Genomic DNA, 22,544 nt, shown 5'->3' with positions numbered 1-22,544 from the left:
TCTAATTCTGGATCTGAGCCCTTTGATTCTTAGTTAGCAGTGTACTTTTTCCAGCACTGCTTGGCACTTTCTAAATTAACATTTCTTTCAAACAATGAACACAAGGTAGAAGCTTCAATAAAACACAAATTCAAGTTCTTCAAGCAACTATCACATTTGCCTAGTATGCACAAAATTGGATCCTTCCGTCTGGAAGTACTTTGTGTAACTACTTCAGTTCCTTGACTAGAACTTCTTAAATACAAAACAGGCCAATTAATCTATAGCTCCTTACCACACAGGGCTACAAGAGCACGCCTCTATTACAATTACTCATTTTGCACACAATAATCCCTGCCTTACTTGAAGAACATCCAGAAATGCTTGTGCTTTTGTGTACTAGGTTCCTGTGCACTTCCCCCTCTCGGAAGTTTGAAGTAAAATGTCTCTGCTGAAGAGTCACAACAATATGGCCAAAATAAACCCAACAATACTAAAAATACGGCAATGTTAGGGTACTGCCACTTTACTATATTCTCCAGGTACTTTTCCCTTAATCTTCATAAGACATACAGTTATGAAATACCTTTTAGTCTGACTTTTTGTGGTTTTGGAAGAATAGAATATGGATTATACTTCCCATAGGATCACTACACTGATGTTGTGAGACTCACTTAGGTAACATACTGCCCCTTGAGCAAGTAGGGGCACAGGAAATCCTGCTGACCCAACCCCCAGCACAGATGCTTCTCACTGGTCTGCATCAAGTTGGCAGGTGGAAGTTCTGGACGTTCTGCCATACAGCAGCACTGTATGACCCTAGCTGCACACAAGCTGCTGCTCACTGAAGTTAATTCTTTGGAAGTGGTTTAAGGTGCCCCAGGGGCACGCAGGCACCAAGGAAGGCTAAGGAAGGAAGACCAAGTACCCTGGCATGCAGGCACTATAACTACCACCATATACAAGTATTCATGCCACCTGCCATCAGGGAAAGGGCTGATAATACAGTTCTTCCCTGCAGTTTGGTGCACCTGCACCCCGACATGCCTCAAAGTTCTGTGTGCACCAGGACTGTGTTAGCAAAGGCACATACTACTCAATACTAAAGACAAATCACTCATTTGCCAGGCAATGTGTTGTCCCTCCTGCAACAGGAAGATCTGGGAAGCAGCAGAAGGCTGCACTGTGATAACAGGGGTCATTACATGTACTGGGCGGGGTGGGGTGGTGGGGTGGTGGAAGGTAGTCGGAGCAGACTGCCAGACTTTTAATGCTCCTGACAAAGAGAAATGCATGGCCTCCTTCTCTTGGCCCCAGAAACTACTGTTCTTTATTACTTACTTCACATTAGAAGTTCTCAAAGTCCGTAGGAGCTACGTATAGATAGGTAACAGCTTGAAACATATCTAAAGACGGTAAGAAAGCTTATAGCTTAAAAAGGCAAATGCAGAGATAACTGCTAAAATACACCAAACCAAAAAAAAACTAGAAAAAAAAGTATTAAGAGAAATACAAACCACACACTCCACACCAAAACAAAAACCAACACACACAAAAGCCCCACAACTAAGCAGAAAGTCAGCAAGGAACAGGTGACAGGACAAAGAATGTTCATCCAACTATAAAAGAAAACTTCATCAAGTCAAACCAAACTGCACTTTCCAAACTATATTCTTCCTTTTTACACTTGACCTACTGAAACAAACCAACTACGTTACTACCCTATAAGAATATAGTATGTACACAGCAATAAAAAAATAAAAATTAAAGCCACGTTAACACATACTTTAATTCAGTTTTCAGTAAGCATGATAATATTAAAAGGTAATGTAGAGACAGAAAAGCTGATAAAAATAGAAACTTCCACAACAGAGATAAATAAAAGCTCAAGCAACTTAATATAACCCCATCCTCCTGCAGGAAATTTATCACTGAAGATAATCAAATCCCAGATCTAAAATTTCACATACTACGAAATCTCCAGTCAGACATATGAATCTTGGCAAAGCATTTGATAAGCTGCCACTAGTGAAGCCTGAGATAAGAGACACTAGAAGGTGACATGCATGGGGTAGAGACATGACAAAAACAGAGATCGAGGAATTAGAGTAGCAAGAGTTTAATAACAGTTATTAAATATGCAACACCAGTACAAATATTAGAAACAAACCATTTGGAAATACAGGAAAACACAGGACAAATAAAACTATCTGATGGACAGAAGAATGAAAAATGAAAGTCAATCATTAAAGGATTATTTGGGTTGATCCCTGTAAAACTTCTGCCGTGAATTTCAGCACATCAGTTGGAAGTGACTGCCAGTACCGTAAGCACGAAGTAGCCACGTGAGATCAAGATATTTGCATTAGTTACGAACAAATACTACCTGCAAGACATTTCAAGAGACTAGAATGCTGTACTCTATGCAGTTCTGGTCACCTGGCTTCCAAAAGATTTTAGAACAAAACATATGCAGAGAAGGGCTTCCAGGTTCTCTGAAGACTCCACTGCAGAAGTGGAAACCAGGAGACCTCAGCTTGCTTATGCCGACAAACTGAAATTTGCATGAAACACTTGCCATGTTTAAATATCAGAAGAACAAACCAGAAGTATGAATACGATGTAAAATTATGCTCAAAAGCAGAATACAGCAATTGGGTTCTTGAACAGTTTCCAGAAAACAGTACTTCAAGCAAAAAAACATAGCTGCTTCAATTGATACTGGACTCCTTCCTGAAAAGAAATTGTGTCATATAGTACCTGCATGAGCCGTATAGCTAACCTGGTACACAGACTCCTTTTTTTCATTGGTTTTATTAATCCTGCTGCAAACTCAAAGCCCTTCTATACTCATGGAACTCAACCACTCAAAGTTATGTCACACATCCACTCTTTCCCTAAGCATCTGTTGCACAACAGTCTCAGTAGTATCAGCTATTTAAGCTCCAAGACAGATGAAATAAGAATCCACAGAACAGCAACAAATGGAACACACAAAACAAAACTATTAGGTTTGACAGTGAAGTTTAAAATAATAATAAAAAAATATATAAAAGCTTCATTTAAATATGGTCCTTAATTTAGATTCTCTCCTCTTACCCTAGAAAAGGCTTTACCTGGATAAACAATTAAGTGAAATTATTATTTTTTTTTTAAGATTGCGTTACCCACTGAGCACTTTCACAATCATGTGTGTGCTTGCATTCTGAACAATAAAATAATCTTATTTCTGCTTTTACGCACCTCATTCTCTGACTTTGGGGGCTGAGGGGAGAGAAAAGAAAGAGAGGTAATGTTGAGGTAATGCATAGTCAGGCTCTGCCTCATTCATATCTTACTCAGTTTCCAGCTACCAAGAACCCTTCTTTGTGGTGCTCCACTACCCAGTGCTCTCCTTTTTAATCTCAAGGCCTGGTACAACTCGTAGCTTAGTTTTCCTCAGATGAGATAAAAACCCTCAAAAATCCAAGAGAATATCCTTCTCCAGGGCACAAGCTACTTGTTTACCAAATCCTATTACAAAAAATGAAACTGTTAGCTCAGTTTGTCATCCACTTGCAACAACAGCAAAGAAGTTTTAGCCTAAAATGAAAGGTTTTTAAAATGAGTTACACACAAATAGGAAGGAGATCCTTACCGTTCTCACTTCAACCATTCAAAAGCCAGCTATGCTCAGTGGACTGACTCATAGCCCAGAGTTAAGTAGTGGATACTGTAACACAAGCACTTTTTTAGCACTAGCATTGGTACACAGCTGCAAGCAGGAGCAGACCCTGGCCCTGACACCAAGCAGGCATGAATCAAGCTGAAAGAAAATATTATTGCAGGCAACAAATGGAATAAGCCAAAAATGTGAACATGTGTACATGCTATTTAAGTTTTGCCTGGGGTTGTAAGAGGTTCGGTTTTTTCTAACAAAAGGTCTCTCCACCAGAGTTTGAGCATTAAAAGGCAAAATGTAGGTTCACAAAGTAACCAACCATACAAGAACATAAAAATTGTTTCTGTTCACATACTGCTTACAAATGATCAGGTTCCCAGAGTTTCTTTCTTCAGATATCGCCTACAAGCTTCTATTCTGTTTTGTAGTTCTTTGGAAACAACACTGTACAGCAGAACGTTTTATTCCTTTGGATCTGGCTACTATTTTACAATTGCTGTTAGAACAGACAACATTTGAAGTTACTATGCACAGTTTGGTTTTCCTCCCATACACCAAAAGGGTAAGCATTAGAGAACCAAATTATTTTAGTAAAGAAAGCACATTAAGTATAATAAGGTCTTGCCCTCCTCTGTCTCCTTCTCCAGAATTCAAGCCTACCAACAGTTCAGCCTGTTTGAGCAGCATTTCTTCAAATAGCTGAACAAGAAATCCAGGCTTGCTCTGTCAGGAACCAGAGGAGGAACCTACTCACTCCAAACACACAAAACAGGAGAAAACATAACCTAGAGACATTTTTGAAAAACAGGACCTAGTGCTATTTATCTCCATGAATAAGCAGTAAAAGAGGGTAAAGAAAATAAACAGAAATTCTTTAAATTACAACCAGATACTTTTAATTAATTGGGAAGTTCTAGAAGATTATAACCTTTCCAAAATTGGCTTTTTCAAGTCCCCCACCACATGGCCATGTCTCTATCAGTTTTGTTTGCAAACAAGAGGAGTAGTAAATGATTAATATCATGTTGATTAACTGATGCTGAATTTGCAAAATATTTGTTATGGGTTACATGTGCAGGCATGATACCAGTGGAACTAACAAAGCCAGAATACACCCATGGGCAACGTTCTGAAGAGCATGCAATAGCTGAGCACTGAAAGCTGCTAGCACGAACTGCGGGATCCAAATAATCTTTTCAGAGGTACTCGGATCCACAGTTTTGCTGCATTTCTGGATAATGCAAGAGACACACGGACAGGGAAGAATTATTATAGACTGAGCATCAGCAAAAGTATCACAACACACTCACTATGAAAAGTTTCTAGATGCTGTCTGTTTTACTCTTAGTTTCAAGTTTTTTCAGTTATTTTTTTATTTTAAAATCGGGCAACACTAAGAATTCCAGCCAAGGACAAACTTGAAGAAAATCATTATAACAATCTATAAATGGACACATGAGCACGGCATACCTTCTCTCAGAATAGAAAAAGTACTTCACAAGAAGGAGATTTGGAAAAAAATATTTAGATAGAATTTTATGTGCAACTGCACACTTGCAAGTTCTGAAACAGATGACAACTGACAGCATGAGCCTTGTTACTGTCAATAGGCTACAGGAACTCTGTCACCAACAATCACCGCAACCCAGATGCCAAAAGCACATATAAGAAAAAACAGGCATGAAAACTGAGACTGAGGATCTAGACTGGATATTCTGTGTAAACCTACATATCACATGCGGATATGAAGAAAACTCAAATATCCATGCAAGTCATTGCATAAACTTCTATAGGCATTAAGTGCTAGAATCAAAACTGTGAACAGCCAAATACAAAACAAGATGACCAAACCATCCTAGGAGGGATTTTTAACAAGTGAGAGATGACAACGTACTCACTGTTGCTGAGTAACAGCCTCCAAATCCACAGAATTAAAGACTCAGTACATACACCTGCCTCAAATGCACACTTTCTCTGTGCAGTAAGACAAAAAAGATTTACTTTTAGGGAAAAGGCAGCAGAACTCCTCTGACATCGAATGCCTGACTTCCTCCTTCAGGAAGGAGAAAATACCATGAGAGATTATTTTACCATATTTTTTCTAAAGCCATTAATAAACAATGAGGATCTTTCTTGAACAAGACACACCACCTTCGTCTGGTTTAAAATGTAGCTTTCAGAGAGGTGGGTACAGTATTTATCAATAAAACCTGTGGTGCCAACATTTCAATTATGTTCTCTATAATTATTCTTTTTTTAACATCATGCATTGATGTGGAAGTTAGTACCATTTCTATAGCAACGGTGCAAACAGCGAAAAAATCCAAAACTAACAGCCTATAAATTGCCTATATTTGGTACAGTGACTTATGTGGAACTACAATAGGCATTTGGCGAAGAGAGCTGGATTTTCTGACTGTGCCACTATCCCCTGCATTCCTTTATGAAAGTATGTCAAGCTCAGAGTATCCAACTTCTACAAGTAAACAATACATAAATCAGTTATCCATCCAAGCATTCACATCTTTCCCACATTTCTAACTCCCTTTGGAAGAACATCAGTAAATCAGGCAACTAACCAGACAGCAGGTAAAGACCCAAATAACAACAGTGTAATATTAAATATTTTTCTTAACCCAAGACCAGTCAGTAACTGCTGACCATCAAAGCACCTACCTAATAAATAAATCATGATACAGAAAGTGAGCAAACCCAAATTCATTCACACAAATCCATGATTTCAACAAACCAAATGCATGTTGGAACCTTGTTTTAAATGTTCAAGAATGACCAGATAAATCCATGGAGGATTTGTCAGCTGGCCCAACCAGATGTCAACAACCTACTCCAAATGCCTGAAATTGGAGACCAAGCATATGTTTGCTTCAACCAAAATAATTTAGGGTGAACATTTTCATGAAGGAGGATAGTGGATTTTTAAGCAGGTATCATTTTTTTCTTGTTATCAAACCAGAAATTGACAGTAGATTGCAGGGAAATCTTGTCTCTTTAGATACCCAAGGCAGACATATATTTGGAGGCCTGAAATTCCGGTATACCACCTTACCACTTCTCTGCACTAACAACAACAGTTGAATCTGCAGAAAAACTAAATGCAACTTCGGGTAAATGGACAGTATAAATGAGAGCCCTGCTGGAGCTATTTCTAAGCCATCTATCGACATTATTGATGAAAGGATCTGCTCTAAAGAAGGAATGACATAATAAATATCCACAGAGTTTGCAGAACTTGTATAACTGATGTAGAATACAGTATTTTCCAGAAGACATCAAAAAGATACTGAGATGTAGCATAAGCATTAATTTGAAGAGCATAGCTGGCAAAGCACGAGAACCAACTAAGCAAAAACATTTGTATACCTCCAATGGTAGTGAAGACAAGCCTCAAAATCTTGTTACAAAACAGGGAAAAAGAAACTGCAGGGGCAAAGTTAATGGTAAAGTTCTTTCCAGCACACATGACAAGTTTAACCAGGAACCAAGGAAATCAAGTAATTTCTCAAATTACTTTCTAAGGAGGTAGAGTTAAGCTATTCTGCTTGAGAGCCATGCTTCAAATGAGGAACGTAAAAATCATTAACTGCTGAAGAGGTGCACATATCCTTTAGCTCTACACTGGATTTAGTGGCAATATGATTAGCAAACCAGGAAAAGAGAACACAAACCTGGACATAGTTTACTGGCATTAAAGAAGTAAAGGCACAAGATGAACACATACACACAACGTTGATGGGCCTGCCTGGTTTGACAGACATAGAAAGGCTGCAGACACTTAAGCCAAGTGAGAACCGTTAAATATGTTCAAAGTAGGGGCAAGAGTTTTCTTCCAGATCTCACAGAAAGCATGGGGAATCCTGCAATTTTTATATGCCTTTAAGAGCGTGGCAACTGCTGAAAGAACAGCAGCATTTGCTGGTCTTTTCAGTATTTGCGAGTCAAGTGCAGCTCGTTCACCCCGCATACAAAGATTCCAGTATGCCTTCAATACAGTCTGTCAAACAGGATTTTTAAGATTATTCCAGCACTATGAACTCAACACAGTAAGTTCACAAGTGAAATCCTATCCAAATTCTACTTGGATATTTGAGATATTCAGAGGATGACTGGATAGTTGTTACTCAAACATATCCCTCAGCTTATGAAATGCAGCTGTGTCCACTTCTGCCAAATCAATGGATGCATGCATTAAAAGTTACATGCAAGCTGAAAACTTGGGTCCAAGAGCAAAGACAGAGAGAGAACCTGTACTCAACATAGTTTTGATAGGAATTTGAAGGAGAATGGCATTTTGAATGTAAATCTGTTTTACAGCAGATAACACTATTTCTTCTTAAGGAAATCATGCAGTTTAACAGTTTATGTAACTAAAAAGAAAGTTATATTCATCTTTGTGTTAATCTTTTAACTGATAAAAAGTAAATGCAGAATGCTGTAATGCAAGGTAGTCCACACCATCACACGGCAGGATATCACAATTAGGAATGCAAAAACCACTATTGTGTGACTATTCAGTGATGTTAACAGTATCTTTAAAAAGCACACAGACTAGCACCTTCCAAAAAAATCCACTATAAACTGCTACTTCAGTTACAAGTACTAACAGCTGAAATCTCTGCTCTTAGCACACTAATTAGAAAATTCTTTGCTTTCCTTTCTAGGATCACCAAAATCACCACAGTGCTATAACAAAGGGGTAGTGCAGATCTTGAGAAAAATCACAATTAGAACAAAAGCAAAGATCCTTGGATCCTAACACACCTACCAGGTAAGCTCTTCTGTTCTCTAGCAACTTCTGGCAGGAAACCTTGCAAGAGTTCTGCCCTAAATTTTGCACAACAATCTTTTGCCCCCCTTCTGCAGAGAGAAGGAATCTTCTGGCCCAAACTGGCTTACTCTCAAGCAACAGAGATTATCCATACAGGACAAACCAATGAAAGCTAATTCCTCACCTCATCTAAATCAAAGCACAACACTTCTTTGAGGCTCTGTCAAGCCCTGTATTGCTGTCTTACGAGTTTTAGTAAAAAAAAAATAAATAAATTCAGCCACCCAAATAAATACATAGCTTGGCCAAGATGACCATTTTTGCCGTCATGCAAGATACACCTTCAGTAGGAAGAAAACCACTAGGAAAGGCCATGACTAACACAGAGAACCAAAAGGTTCTGAGGAACAGTTTCTCAGTATTTGGAACCGGTAGCCTAAGTTACAACTTGTACAAGGATTTGATACTGCTTCATCGTTACATCATTACTGACATTAAACTGTCCTTGTTGTACAAGGAAATCCATCAACATAAGAAATATAAATGGACACTGCACACCAAACCGTGAGTAGCCTTGTTTGATTCGACACAAGAGCCCCACAAAGAGAAAACTGTGCAGGGAAACAGACTGAGTTGGGAGAGCTGCACAGGGAACCCAAGCTGCCAGCCAGACATTTCGTTGCCCTGCAGAGGCAGAGCAGAGCCCGTGGGCTGGCCAGCTGAAGAACCTCATCCTGCAGAATCATGTACTTTTGAAAATCCTGCAACATTTACGCACTTTTAATGCCCTATTATTCTGAGTTTAAGACAAATTACCTTAACACTGCAATTATTGTGGCAAGGACTGAATTTGATTCCCAGTTCAGAAATCATATAAATTTGCAATTCCAGAAGACATTATTTGATGACATACAAGAGACATTAGAATACTTTATATTGCAGTATTTCCAAATAGTTCTACTAATAAACTGTTTGCCATGCCCTGAGCAACAGTATGGACTAGACGACCCTCAGGTGTCCTCCCTAAAGTGTTCTGATTCTCTAAAGAAAACACAAAAGCATTAATGATCTAACTAGAAGCGTGTAGGTTCAGAAAGAGGTATATCCAAATATACTGACCAAGCATAATCAAACCACACAATCTACTTCATTTCTCACCTCACACATCTCATGATCATGTGAATTTTTACATTTATTTTTTAGACTCCAAAAAGAGTGGATAAACTTTATTTAAGAAATCTTGAGGTCTGTTTGAACATGTTGGTACCTCCCCTTATCTCCTTCTAGGAAGATCTGGTAAAATTTGGCTTCAAGCCTCCAAAACATTCTACTTCATAATAAATACAAAGATGATCTCCAAAAAAGTCACAGGAAGCTATTTTTAAATGCATCACTTCAAGTAATCAACTTGTGGCATGACTATGTTCTCCTAGCTAGGAAAAGCAGCACTACAATGGATACTCAGATAGCCCAGACAAAGATGTTATTCATGTGGCCTCTCCCCTCAAACATTAAGGAGCATCACAGGTTGATCACAGTCCATTTTGTCCTTCCTGAAAAAACATTAGAGAAAAGCAAGACTCCCAAACATACATACACAAGTTCAGAGGTGAGAAAGCCCATGGACCCCAGAACGAGAAATAAAACCTACTGACGAGGGAAGGCCATAATCCAGGAACAAGAAAGAAAAGCTGTGACCTCTCATGCTGTGAGCTAGACCCATAAGCAAGTAACAGCAAATCAGCTGGGTATCATGGAGGGACACACAAGCCCTATCCAGGCCCACTTCTCCTAACCCTGATATGTGTTTGACCCAAGTTTTCACTGTGTTTTGATACTTGGTGATACCGCAGCACTCCACTACAAGTGATTCAACTGCTACTGCCCATGAGGATTTGGAAAATCTGAACTACAAATAATTTGGTCAAAGAGATGAATACAGGGATGAATTTTTCTACAGTTTAAAAAAATAGATATTATAACTAAATAAATTCAGGTCTTTCAGTGTTGTCACAAAGCCAAGATTATTCATATCAGTGAATTATTTTTTTAATAAAAACCAAACAACACACAAATTAGTAATTCATTTCCTCATTCTACACTACCAGGATCTGAGTTGCCTCTTGCCTGCTAAATGAATGGCCGAAAGCAACAGTACCTCAGCTGCACTTTGAAAATACTTTGATTTTTTTTTTTAGTTAGTTTCATGTTCCAACTTGCCAAGCTGGAAGGCTCATTTTGGTCATGAATGTTATTTAAACATAAATGAGAGCCCTCCACATCATAAATACAGTATTGGTACCTTACTGTTGAAATACCACTGAAGTCATGCCACAACAGGGTTAGCGAGGTTTTGGCAGGTGGCATACTTTTGAAACAGCTTTATCACTTAAAAGCTAAGGCATTTTAACGAGCTACACAAACTTTTCTTCCACTGCCTCCAAGACAACAGAGAAAAACAACCTCAGCAGAAACAGCAAACACAGCTACCAATTTAAATGCAATATTCATATAGTGATTTACAGGATCTTTCCAATCTAAGAATCTGGTTGGGTTTTTTTCACAAACAACAGAATAGCATTTTCCAGCCGAGTTGCATGTGGCTAATAAACACCGTAAATCTGACAAAGCTATCAACTAGCAGGCAGCAGCGCTGTTCTACGACAGAGACTGCTGCATAAGCCAGCTCCCTCACTGAGGAATGAAGCAAACAACATCAATTCTCTCTGGGGCACAACTGCATGCTCTATCCAGCCCCAGCCCCCAAAAAGAACACAATTCACAAATGGCACCTCCAGCTTAGGCAAGACCTCTTTTTCTCTTCTGAGATATGTTTTTTTATTTTGAGGATTGTTACATTAAAAAACCATCGGCCTCCTCTGCATTAGAAGTGATGCCAAATATGAATTCCCAAAAATTGCAGTTTTCTTCTTGTAAGAAAGCACTTTTACCAACACTCAGAGAACCATAAACACAGAAAAAGCCACAAAGCAATGCTGATCGGCTAGTCTAATGACAAGATCATAGAAACACACCATATTGCCCTAGGGAAAAAAAAGATATCGGATTCCATTAATGACCAGGAATGTAATAGGGAAAGATGACACCAGCAACAAGAACTTAAGTTGCTAAAGCCCATCACTTCTCCTCATCTTCCCTACCTCACTCTGACAAGTAAAATCAAGAAGATATCTATGACATTCAGTACCAGTCTACACAGCAATCTGACACCTAAAAGCAACACAGAAACTCCAGCACATCCCAAGACAGCAAGGGAAGCCTTTTTTCCTGCTCCCTGAAGAGATGTCACTTCTGTCCATGTCCTTTAACTCCATTACTGCCCAATTCTGTTTTCCACTTAAGACTATCACTTCATAGAAAGAGGGGAAGAAAAAGAATGTAAAACCATGGAAAATTTTTTTCTGTGATGAAAATAAGAGCTAGCTTTTCCTAAAAGAATAGGTACAGCTGACGTAATTAAAGCTCTCAACTTTTCTAGAATATACCTTTGTTTACAAATAAATGAGGGATTTAAAGTTTTGTAGGTGCAACAGCTTAGCAAAACATCTTTCACACTAGCTACTTGCATTATTTATCAAACAAGCTTCCCTTTTTAGCAGTATCACTTAACACAGGCTAACTGGATTTCTGTGTCTATCTAACTTAGCATAACACAAATACAACACACCTCTGAGTTACATTACTACATAGATACGCACAACAGATTTCAGATTTTCCTAAGCTATCCTTTATAAAAAGCTTTTTGGCCTCAGCAATACCCTTTCAATTAATGTCTTCATTACCTTTTAAGATACGAAATTCAGATCAAGAATTACTTCTCAGCAAAGCTGTGTCAGCCCCAAATCATTAGCACATATACCTTTGATACTCTAAGTCTAGATTTGTTTAAGAAGTCATACCCATTTTGCACATACTCTTTGGACTTACAACAAGCATGTGCTGTAAGTGCACAACCCTGCTTCCACACCCACAGGTGTTTCAGTTTTCAACTATAAATTCATCAAATAGAACAGGAAAGGCACACCATTTCACAGGACAAAAAAAAAAAACAACAAATTTTTAGTAAGCTCCTCTGGGTGCCCTGGCATAACATCACCTTAAATATTTTTAAAACTTTCCACTGTACATATAAAAAATAATTTGGGATCATGTAACAATAAATACATGGATACTTCTATGCCCTCTCCTAATCACACAGCATTTGTTACCGAAAGGAGAAGAAACTAAAGGAGTTCTGATTGCTGGAATTTTTAGACGTCTCTAACAAACCAAAATACCTGAATGCTAGCTTATACACAGATTTGTATGAATACTTCTTTTAAGAGAAGTTAAATTACCTTATCTGAAATATGAACTAAGTCCTAACGAAGAAGCGTCTCCACAACTAAGCTGCAGAAAAGAGTCAAGATTAACTTTTCAGAAGTATTAAACACAAGTCAAAGCATGAAATACAGTTTGAGTTCTGTCATCACACAGACCCTACCCACATTAAAAAAAAAAAGTCAGCAAGTTGATTAAGCACAAGGGCAAGCCATTACATGCAGACATTGAGGAAGTGCTATCTGAAAGCAGGTCTTGAAGCACACTATCTGCTTATGAATAGAAATGCTGTTCTTCAAAGGTAAAGAAATACTGTACCTCAAAAGCTGTTTTTCTACTTCCTTAGTATCACTTTAACATGCCTTCAGCTTTATAAAACAACCTACATCTGGCACCCACCTCAAGTGAAAACAGTTATCAAGCTTGCCTTTTTGTTTGATCTCCTGACTACAATTTTGTTAACAACTTTCTAAAAGTTTGGAGAGAGAAGTATTCTGGGTGGACACTTTGAACACTTTAATAGTTACTGCCAGTATTGCTGAACAACTTCCACAAATAAAGTAACTTTCTGCCAGCATAGTTAGATCTATACACATGTGTTAAAAAAACAAAACCAAAAAAACCCCCAACCACCAAAGAATCACAGTTTCATACTGCAATTAGATTTGGTACTACTGCCTTTGGTACATTTGTTATGAAGACCTTGTCCAGCACAACAAAATACTTGTTTAAAGCACCATTAAAAATTATTACCATGACTGGAAATGCCATAAACTAGGCTGCATCAGAAAGAAAGTTACCATCCACTAGTAAGGAGAAAAGCACTTTTAGCAAGGTGTATCACCAAGAACATCAAAATCTATTATCAAAGAGTTATCTGACAAAATCTGTTCAAAATAAACTCAAAATAGGCCCAGACTGGGATGAAAAAAAACAGAACACCACAAACAAGGACTAGAAGAAATTACGTATCATCAATAGGGCAATCAATCAGCAAAGGGTGGCTAGCCAAGCAACTTTCAAAGAGGGAGCAGCAAAACCATTTCTACTACAGAGGTACACTTGCTATTATTATATAAATAAAATGGAAACCAGTTGCATTAGAAACGGCACACCTGACACCATCCACGTACGACATATTAAAAAGTAATAATAAAGCCTTATACCTAGGTAATGATTGTTCATCCTCATCCTATCTTAAGGCAGACGTGCAAGGGCCAGGTTTTATCTGCCTGAACAAACATCTCAAGTTTCAGGCTGCTCACTGTTCACCACACTGTCCTCAGAAGCACAGTAGTAGCGTGGCGCAAAGAAGAAATCTTGCTAAGCCTTCAGTAATTTTGCACTCTGAGCTCCAGAAGATACCTGAAGATAACCTCAGCTGCATGGAAGGACTGAACTCAAGAGATTCTACTCTTTGTATACATTATTCCTTTCCAAAATCCCTGTTGGTATTTATAACCCTCAAGGTTACATAGAAAAGTTTGATCAATACCAAAATTATTTAAAGGTACTTACCAGACAAGTCTGACAACTAACACCCAAACAGATTAGTCAGTCTAAAAGCACTTGACTGTTATTCTAAAAATAAATGAGATAGCTGCCCCTATTCAGGTATACTTACCAATAAAGCACATGGGAAAACTGGCTGGTAATCAAAGACAAGGCTGTTGGCAGAGTGGTCTGGACTTGCTAGCAACGGCAGCACAGTTCAGGCGCCCTTTAACCACAGAGAAAGTCAGTTGTGTGACAGAGCAGGAGAGGAAATACAATGATGATGAGTCATCTGCTTAACCATATGCGTTATCAATACACCTCATTATACTAGAGTTACTAATTAGTGACAGGACAAAACAGTGACGCTTTAATGGGGGAGCTCATAGCCCAATTCTTGGGGCCATTTTTTCTTTTATTGATTTAGCACTTCAAACAATTTATGTGTGCTTAATGTGAAATGTACACCTAAGAAACTATGCGATGCTACCAGCATTCTAACACTTCACACAAGTAAGGCGATTGCAGATGATTTTGAAATCCCCAAAATACTTTACAGGCTTCTGGATTAGCTTTTGCTTGATCAGAGAAACAGCTGTATTACCAGCTTTCCAGTAGCACCACCATCTTTCCCAACTCACTCCACCAGCCTATGCTAAAAGGTGCAAACACTTAAGTTTAGCTCTGCGCAAAGGAGTTTCCAGAAATGTCACCAGGATCTTATAATGCCTCAAATATTTCTGCATGAAATCTGAAACTAAGAAGTTTTATCCCAAGTTCCCAGGCTAGCAAACCCAGCTAGGGATTCAGAGTAGAGCTGAGCTCGTACACTGGTACCAGAAATCAACACTCCACAAGCTCAACTATAACCAAAAGGACTACTGATCCACTTAATTGATTTCAGCTGGTTTATGGGAACTCTTGATTTTGTACTTGCCAGTCATCTCCACCACTAATTGCTTTTGTTCATTCTTTTCTCTAACATGACATCAGCACAAGATTTTGTATGGCTGAAAAATAAAGTCAATAAATAAGCTGCCTCACTGCATGTGGGGTCACAACCTAACTCAAATTACAAACAAATTTAGTCACAGCTGTGGAGGACCCCAATGTTACCAACCCGGTAACAAGAGAAATTAGAAGATTAAACAAACAACTTGGTGCTAAAACAAGTGAACTAGAAACACAACCTTTTAAAGAGTTTATAAATTTGAGTTTGACATGGAACTAAGTCACAGCTCCACCTGTGCTTACAGGTCTATTCAGGTACAAATTCAGACACGAAGCTTACAAAGAAACAAAAAAATCAGTAAACAGACTTTCAGATTTTTATTGGAGGCTTTTGCCTGCCTAGACATTAATCTGAAAAGGTTGTATCACAGCAGAAAAAACTCTGTACTAGTCCTGTTTATTCACTTACTGGTCCAACTCCAGTCACTCTAAATGAAAATGTAATATCATAGTTTAGACAATTATCCCAAACCCTGGGCACCTTAATCATGTGATAAAAGCAATCCAATTTACAAACTGCATTAAGATCACTTTTTCAGGATCTCTGCCAGTTTTATCTAGCCACCATTATCCAAGAAATACACCTCTGACTTGAAAAAAAGATCAATATTCTTCTTCCCTAGTTCGATCAATCTGAGCCTGTCTCAATGAGGAAAGCAAATTCCATAGCCTCAAAGTTGTCCCTTAATGAATAATGAGGGAGGCACAAATCAAACAGCTTTTAATGCCACATTACTACAACAATGATCAGAGAGTTGATAGCCAGTCCTTGGTCACTTCAAACTTAATTGATTGCTGCCAATACCACAGCACCATTAAAGAGAAAAAGAGGTAACACATACATATCCCATAGTATCAGTGCCACAGAGTCCTACTGAGACAGCTCCAAAGCAAGCAAAGCCTTCTGCATCCCATTTTGCCTCCAAATCGCTTTAAAATGGAGTTACAGCATGAAAACTAGCGTTATCTCAAGCTTCTCTGCAACACCCATTACACATTTCTTCTCTGCCACTCTGAGTGCTTCAGCCCGCAGACAGCCTACAGACATGCAGCACAAGCAGTGTAAATGAGGAGATTCACAAGCTCCAACAAATTACTAAATGGGGCCGACCACTTTTCGGCAGTGGATCCTATAGCAAGCTTAACAACTGGTCTCCCTCTCTGACATTTCTGCTTTTCTTTCTTCCTTAACTGGCCCAGGCTCTCCCCAAGTGATATTTCATTCCTTGCACTATGAGCTACTGCAATGATCTAAAACCAATGGGAGGAGGAAGGGCACAGGCAACTTCCAGCCAAATTCTAGTCAGCTCTAGTCAGGTGAGGAGATCTCAATCTTCTAGTCAAAGATTTAAAAAACTGATTTTACTGCTTCAATATCATTACTAAGAACAACAACTAATAAACTCGAGTCACCAGAGGGCACTAACACGTCTACCTAATGGCAAATGCACTCCTTCAATCAGGAAGGCTGATAATTACATCCACATCATCATGTATATTTTATCTCGATTGAACTTCAGCCAGCTTGTTCTAATCCATGTTCAAATCTCAACTACATGCTGATGAGGCACTGAGCTACATCAACTGTTGTGGTCACACTTACAATATATGGGGAAGACTTACAGTCTCCCCAGACAGACCAGAGAAAACAGGGCAGGCACATGCATCTCCCAGTTCACTTGCAATCTAATACTGCCTATGAGATGTATTCGTATGTATACATATAAACGTAATTCTGAAACAAGCATGGAGAAGAGGTCACAAGTTCGACACCTCAAAGAAACAGAATAAATTACTACACTTACAAGTTTGCACCAAGATGAATCCTACCATAGCGGACTGCAAGCAATACCTGCCTCCAAGAGAAAAAAGGGGAGGGCTTCCATTTGACCACCAAACAGCAACAGATGCATTGCTCTCTCAATTTGGCATCAAGTCAACTGCTATGTTACATGCTTAATCTTTAACAAAGGAGGCTGCTCTTTACCACTGAGAAATAAGCAGGTTTTTAAATCACAAAAATGATGCATAAGAGGGGCTGACAAGAGCGTTTCTTGATATTCTGACCAAGCAGCTCTTGAGCCTCTCTGTTTCAGGCACTGCAACACAGCCAGAGATTTTCTGGGGCAGGAAACCTTGACTTGTTGATGTGCTTGATACAGTCACAAAGAGCCAAAACGCAGCCTGACTGGTATAGCCCTATGGAAACCAGGGCAAAGCTGCCAGGACCTGCAAGGTACGCAGCTTCTTTTTTCCCCAGCATTACTGCCCTGCAGTTCTACCTACACACTGTTGTTCCCATAGTCAGGACTATAAGACAACACAGACAGGGGAAGGAAAAGGTAATCCTATCCTCACTTACAGAAAGGCACACAATAAGCATGGATGTCATTGCTTCTCTACGCTGAAGTTACAGCCATGGAAAAAGTTATACTGAAAATAAAGCTGGGACAGCAAGGATTCTGAGACCATACTCAAGGCATCTCCTTGAGTTCAAGGAAGACACCATTTGTGCCACATGACAGCCTACAACCCACCTGGAAGCCTGTAAAGAGTTCTGAAAAGACCAGCTGTGGGCGTACTAGAGAGCAGCACACCTCACAACAATCAACTCAAGAGAGTAATCTTTTATGCATGTCAGGAACACTGTATTTTAAAATACTTAGTACTGGTCCACTAGATTTCCCAGGTTTTTTTTATTTTGCTATACTATAAGATTCAGTGAACAGGTCAGTTTTTGTAAACAAACTGCTCTATGAACTGAAACACAGACAGGAGTCTCCACCTTCCTCAGCCATCATCAACACCATGCTGACTTTTGAAAGTCACAGCAAGAAGCTCCTACGTTCAGAACATATCCTGCTGCTGAATACATCCTCCCATTCTGCAACTTTGGGCCACCCTCTCCTTTCCCTGCCACCACCACCACCTTCTCTGCTTTATACAGCTCCTCCAGACTGCACAAAGCTGCTGCCACCAGCTTAGCCCAGTGACTGCTGCTGCAGCGGCAGGGTTGCAAGCTCTCTACCTGACACCCCACATCTGCCTTGCTCAAGCTCTGATTTCTGATGTCGTGTTTCTGCTCAGCAGACTACTGGGTCATACCACCTTGCCCATGAGAAGGACTCCAATGCCATTTTTCCTGGAGTCCTATAAGGCCTTTAAGGATCTTTGTAAAGTAAAAAGAGTTGCAGTCACACATCCACGTGTTCTAGGGGACTAACCATACAGAACATCTACTTAAAACACTCAACTGTAACATTACGACTCTCACTTCAGCAGTCTTTTAAGTTGATTAGTTCATAAATAGACAAAACATGAAGCCCACAAAGCTTCTGTTCATGCAATAAATATTACAAATGCAAAACTTAAAAGATGATTTCTACTGCAGCAGTTCCGGGTATTTAAATGTAAAGGTTATGAAAATAAATGTTTACTCATTATTTTGAAAATGCATTTTTAAGTACCTTTTCTAACACGGGCTGTAAACCACTTGACTCAGAAATATACCATGCCTTTGATGTCTTATACTTTGACAAAAATGCAACCAATTACACTCCCCACCCCTAAAGGAAGTTTTCAACTCAGCTTTATTTATTGAATAAAAGGAGGAATTGAAATGACTCAGCTCAAAGCAAATACAAAGGAAAAGATTAATCCCTAACCTCAATGAAGAAAAAAAAATTGGGGGGGGAACTGCTTTAACATCGAGCTGTATCCTCATAAATTCAAATATTTTATTATTCAAAGACTTGTCAAGCAGAACATTAGCACACTAAGACTTTTATTAGCTTTCTGAAATGTTAAAAGACATTTATTACAAACCACAGAGAATTTAAAATCAAAGTTTACACAAGTAACTGAAGTTAAAAAGTTAGCCCTGTATCTTCATTCTTCACTGGTGCTGCGCACCATCAAGAACAATAAAATATCTAAACATTGGGATTTTCAGTCTACACAGTCACTAGCAAGATACAGGTGTGCAAGGAAAAAATCTCTCCAAAACCTCTGCGAAGGCAGGTTTCAGAAAAAAAACCAAACCCACAAACTGACAGCAAACAGGATAGCTTCATGAAAAGGTTTGGGGAGTTGGGGGTGTCCCTCCATTAAACTGAGGAATCAAACATTTCTCAGCAAAATCCAGTCCTGCCCTTTTGCTGGCTGAGGGCCAGGATTTGCTCCTGCTCCCCAACACAACTCATCCACAAAGGCTACAAATTACAAGGTAGAATATTTCACCAGTGGGGTAACAGACTCCAAGCAGCTGCTGTGAATTTTCCACGTGTATTTTCAAGTTACTGCTCGTCCCTACCTCAGACATGCCACATTAACATTTCAGTGCAGAATATACCTCCAGCCTTGCTGGGAGGAATATTTAATTTCAGACTGGCAGGAGTGCTTCTTTACATCAGTCCAAACGCTAAGTACAGATGTCACCAGAGGGCACTCTTTCAATTCAAGTGACCTAGCTTTAGCAAACTTCTGAGCAAAACTGCAGACAATCCACATGCAGGGATGCAGAGGCTGTGCAAAGCAGTAATAGTTTTCCCTTAAAAACAAACAAAACCATGAAACATGAAAAAAATTTCATTATTTATCCCAGAAACGTGAAATGTTTTTCAGAGTAACCAGAGGCACTGCTAGTAAAGAACACAAGCAATTACCAACTTCTGTACTATGTTACACTGTGGTACCAATTCACTCAAGCAGCTTTGGCACCCATGTGGATCATGTTTATTTACAGCAGCAGAGCCTAAGCCAGTACAGCTCACGTAGAAGCGCCTACGGAAATCCTCTGGCTGTATTATCACAGATACTAAACCTTACAGCAAGACATGAAAAAACGCATCGATGTTGTGAAGAGAAAGCTCTGGGAAACAACGTATTTTTCTACGCCTCACTGTTCTGTATTTGATGTTGTTTAAAAGGGTCACAAATTAAGCTATTATCATGAGGATAATATAAAAGTATCAGCAGTATTCAACCTGTGGTCCATGTGTTATTTCTAATGGCCTGCTGAGACCTAATGAAGATTTTAAAAAAAACAGACTGGTGAGTTGAAGTTCATTAAACAAAGATGTGCACAACCACTAAAAAACACAGTAGGGCTATATACTAAAAAAGGTCACAAACTACAGCTTTATGTAAATAGAAAGTTAAACCCATTTTGCTTTGAAATAAAACATCACCGCAATGCTACTAAAATCAAGTCAGCTGCAGCCAGGCAGCTATAAGAAAATCATCACTGTGCATCCTATGACATTTTCCAGCTTTGAGAGAAACTCCAACACTGGAGGCCTACAAAACATGGATCGCCTGCTTATCCACCTATTCCAGTTGAAAACAAATTGCCTCCATCTCTTCTAGCTACCTCTGATAGCCAAGCTCATTAGTTTAGCATAGGAACAGATAGGGAGGAGTATAAGACCTGTGCAAAGGCACCTTTTGCCAGCATAGGGATCTTGCACATAGATAAACATACCCACAGAATTTTACAAGGTTGGTAACTGCTATTAAACACACAGGGACAAGTTACTTCGAACTACTACCTATCACCACCACTCATCTCGATTTAAAATATCTCTACAGAACTGTTTTTCCAGCATCTGCTGCCAGGAAAGAAATACGCCAGACATTCCTGATGTCAAATAAACAGCATCTGCTCGCCCACCCTCCAAAGCAGATCCCCGTTTACTGCAAGGCAACACGCTCTGGGCGCGCTGAGCTCACCCCGTTTTACAGACCGCAAACGCCATGTCGTGCGGCGGGACCCCCCGCCCGCACCCCCCCGTGCGCCCGGACCCAGCGCGGGCCGGAGCGCGGTATCGCCCCGCCGCAGCCGCCAGCCCGCTCCGCCCCGGCCTCCGCCAGGCCCCGCCGCGGCGCGGGGCCCGGGGACCCCCGGGGGAACGCGGCTCTGCCCACCCGCACAACCACCCGCTCGCCCGGGCTGCGGCTGCTCCCGCGGGGCCTCTCCAGACAGCGTCCCGTCCCCCCCGCCCCGAGCCGGGCCACAACCTGCTCTCCGGCCCCTCACGCAGGTAGCGGCGGGGGGGAATAAATGACCGGAGGCGCGCTGCGGGCTCGCTCCACGGCCACGCATCCCTCCATCTTGCAGCGAGGCCGGGGGGCGGCCCGGGCAGCGCCGTCGCCTTACAGGCGCACGCACCGGCGGGGGAGGGGGCGCTGCCGGGCCCCCGGGACTTGGGGGTCGGCGCCGGGGGGGGGACGCACGGCGCCCCGTTCCCCGCCGCCCCCCGCGGCGCCCGTGTGAGGAGGCGGGCGACAGGTGGGCGGCGGAGCGCGGGGCGCCGCGAGGAGCCGGCCCGCGGCGGGGTGGCGGGTGGGGGCCGGGACCCTCCCCGGATCTGGGAGGGGACGGCGCGCCTCCAATCCCCGGCCGGCAGCCGCTCCGGGCCCGCCGTGCCAGCCGGGGTTAAGCCTCCCTTCTCTCCTCCTCCTGCGAGGAGCCGGACAATAAGCCCCGCCGCGGCTCCCCGCGGAGGCGGGCGCCGGCCGTGCGGCTCCCTCCTTCTCCTTCTCCTCCTCCTCCTCCCCGCGACAGCCCAGCTCACCTGCGAGAGCGGGGATGGATGAGCGGGGCCGGGCGAGGACGGGGAAGCCGCTCCGGCTGCTGAAGGGGCTGCCGGGCTCCCCGCCGCCCGTGGTGGCTCAGCGCTGCTCGCCGCCTCCGGGCCGCGCTGCTGCGGGGGAGCCGGCGGCGCCGCCACACGCACCCACACACTCACACACACACACTTTCTCTCACACACACACTCACACACACGCGGGGGGGGGCGGGGGTGCCCGCCGCCACCCGCGCATGCGCACCGAGCCCCGCCGGGCCCGCCTCCTCCCGTGTGGCGGAGCGACACCGCCGGGCGCGCGGGCTGCGCAAGCGCCGCCTCCGCGGTGCGCTGGGCCCCGGGGGCGCGCGCCTGGCCCCCTCACCCGCCGCCGCGCAGCGCCCGCCTCAACGACCGCCGGGGCGCGCGCCCCACGCCCGCGCGGGTTGCCGTAGCGACGGGGGCGGGGGGGGGGCGGCCTCGCTCTGAGGAGCGCCCCGCCTTCCCGCCTTCCCGCCCCTCAGGCCGGCGCTGCCCGGCGGCCCCTCCGCCGCCCCTCGCGGGGCCTCCGGGCCCAGCCGCTCCCTCCGCGGGGCCGCCGGCAGCCCCGCACCCCCCGCCGCCGGGGGCAGGGAGCGGGATGCGGAGGTACGGGACAGCGGCCCGGGAGGCGTCGCTCCCTTAGGAAGGGCAGTTGCGGCAAGGA

At 42.0% G+C, this 22,544-nt stretch overlaps 1 protein-coding gene across 7 annotated transcripts in view; it reads right to left on the bottom strand.

Moving 5' to 3' along the window:
- RALGPS2 (Ral GEF with PH domain and SH3 binding motif 2) overlaps positions 1-22,137 on the bottom strand; it is a 135,872-nt gene extending 113,735 nt beyond the window's left edge. For 2 of the 7 annotated variants that reach the window (XM_040609960.1, XM_040609967.1), the window contains exons 1-2: positions 21,291-21,579; positions 14,392-14,487 (exon numbers count right to left, since the gene is read on the bottom strand). The gene's annotated coding sequence lies outside the window, so the exon portion shown is untranslated. Of the gene's footprint in view, positions 1-14,391; positions 14,488-21,002; positions 21,028-21,290; positions 21,580-21,847 lie in introns of those variants that run through there. The other 5 variants (XM_040609964.1, XM_040609965.1, XM_040609961.1 and 2 more) reach the window with 5 other exon arrangements.
- Between the last annotated feature and the right edge of the window lie 407 nt (positions 22,138-22,544).

This window comes from Falco naumanni, chromosome 11 (genome assembly GCF_017639655.2).
Source record: "Falco naumanni isolate bFalNau1 chromosome 11, bFalNau1.pat, whole genome shotgun sequence".
Taxonomy (NCBI): Eukaryota; Metazoa; Chordata; class Aves; order Falconiformes; family Falconidae; genus Falco; species Falco naumanni.
Note: the sequence above shows the minus strand (reverse complement) of the source record. Positions and strands in the feature narration are given on the sequence as shown.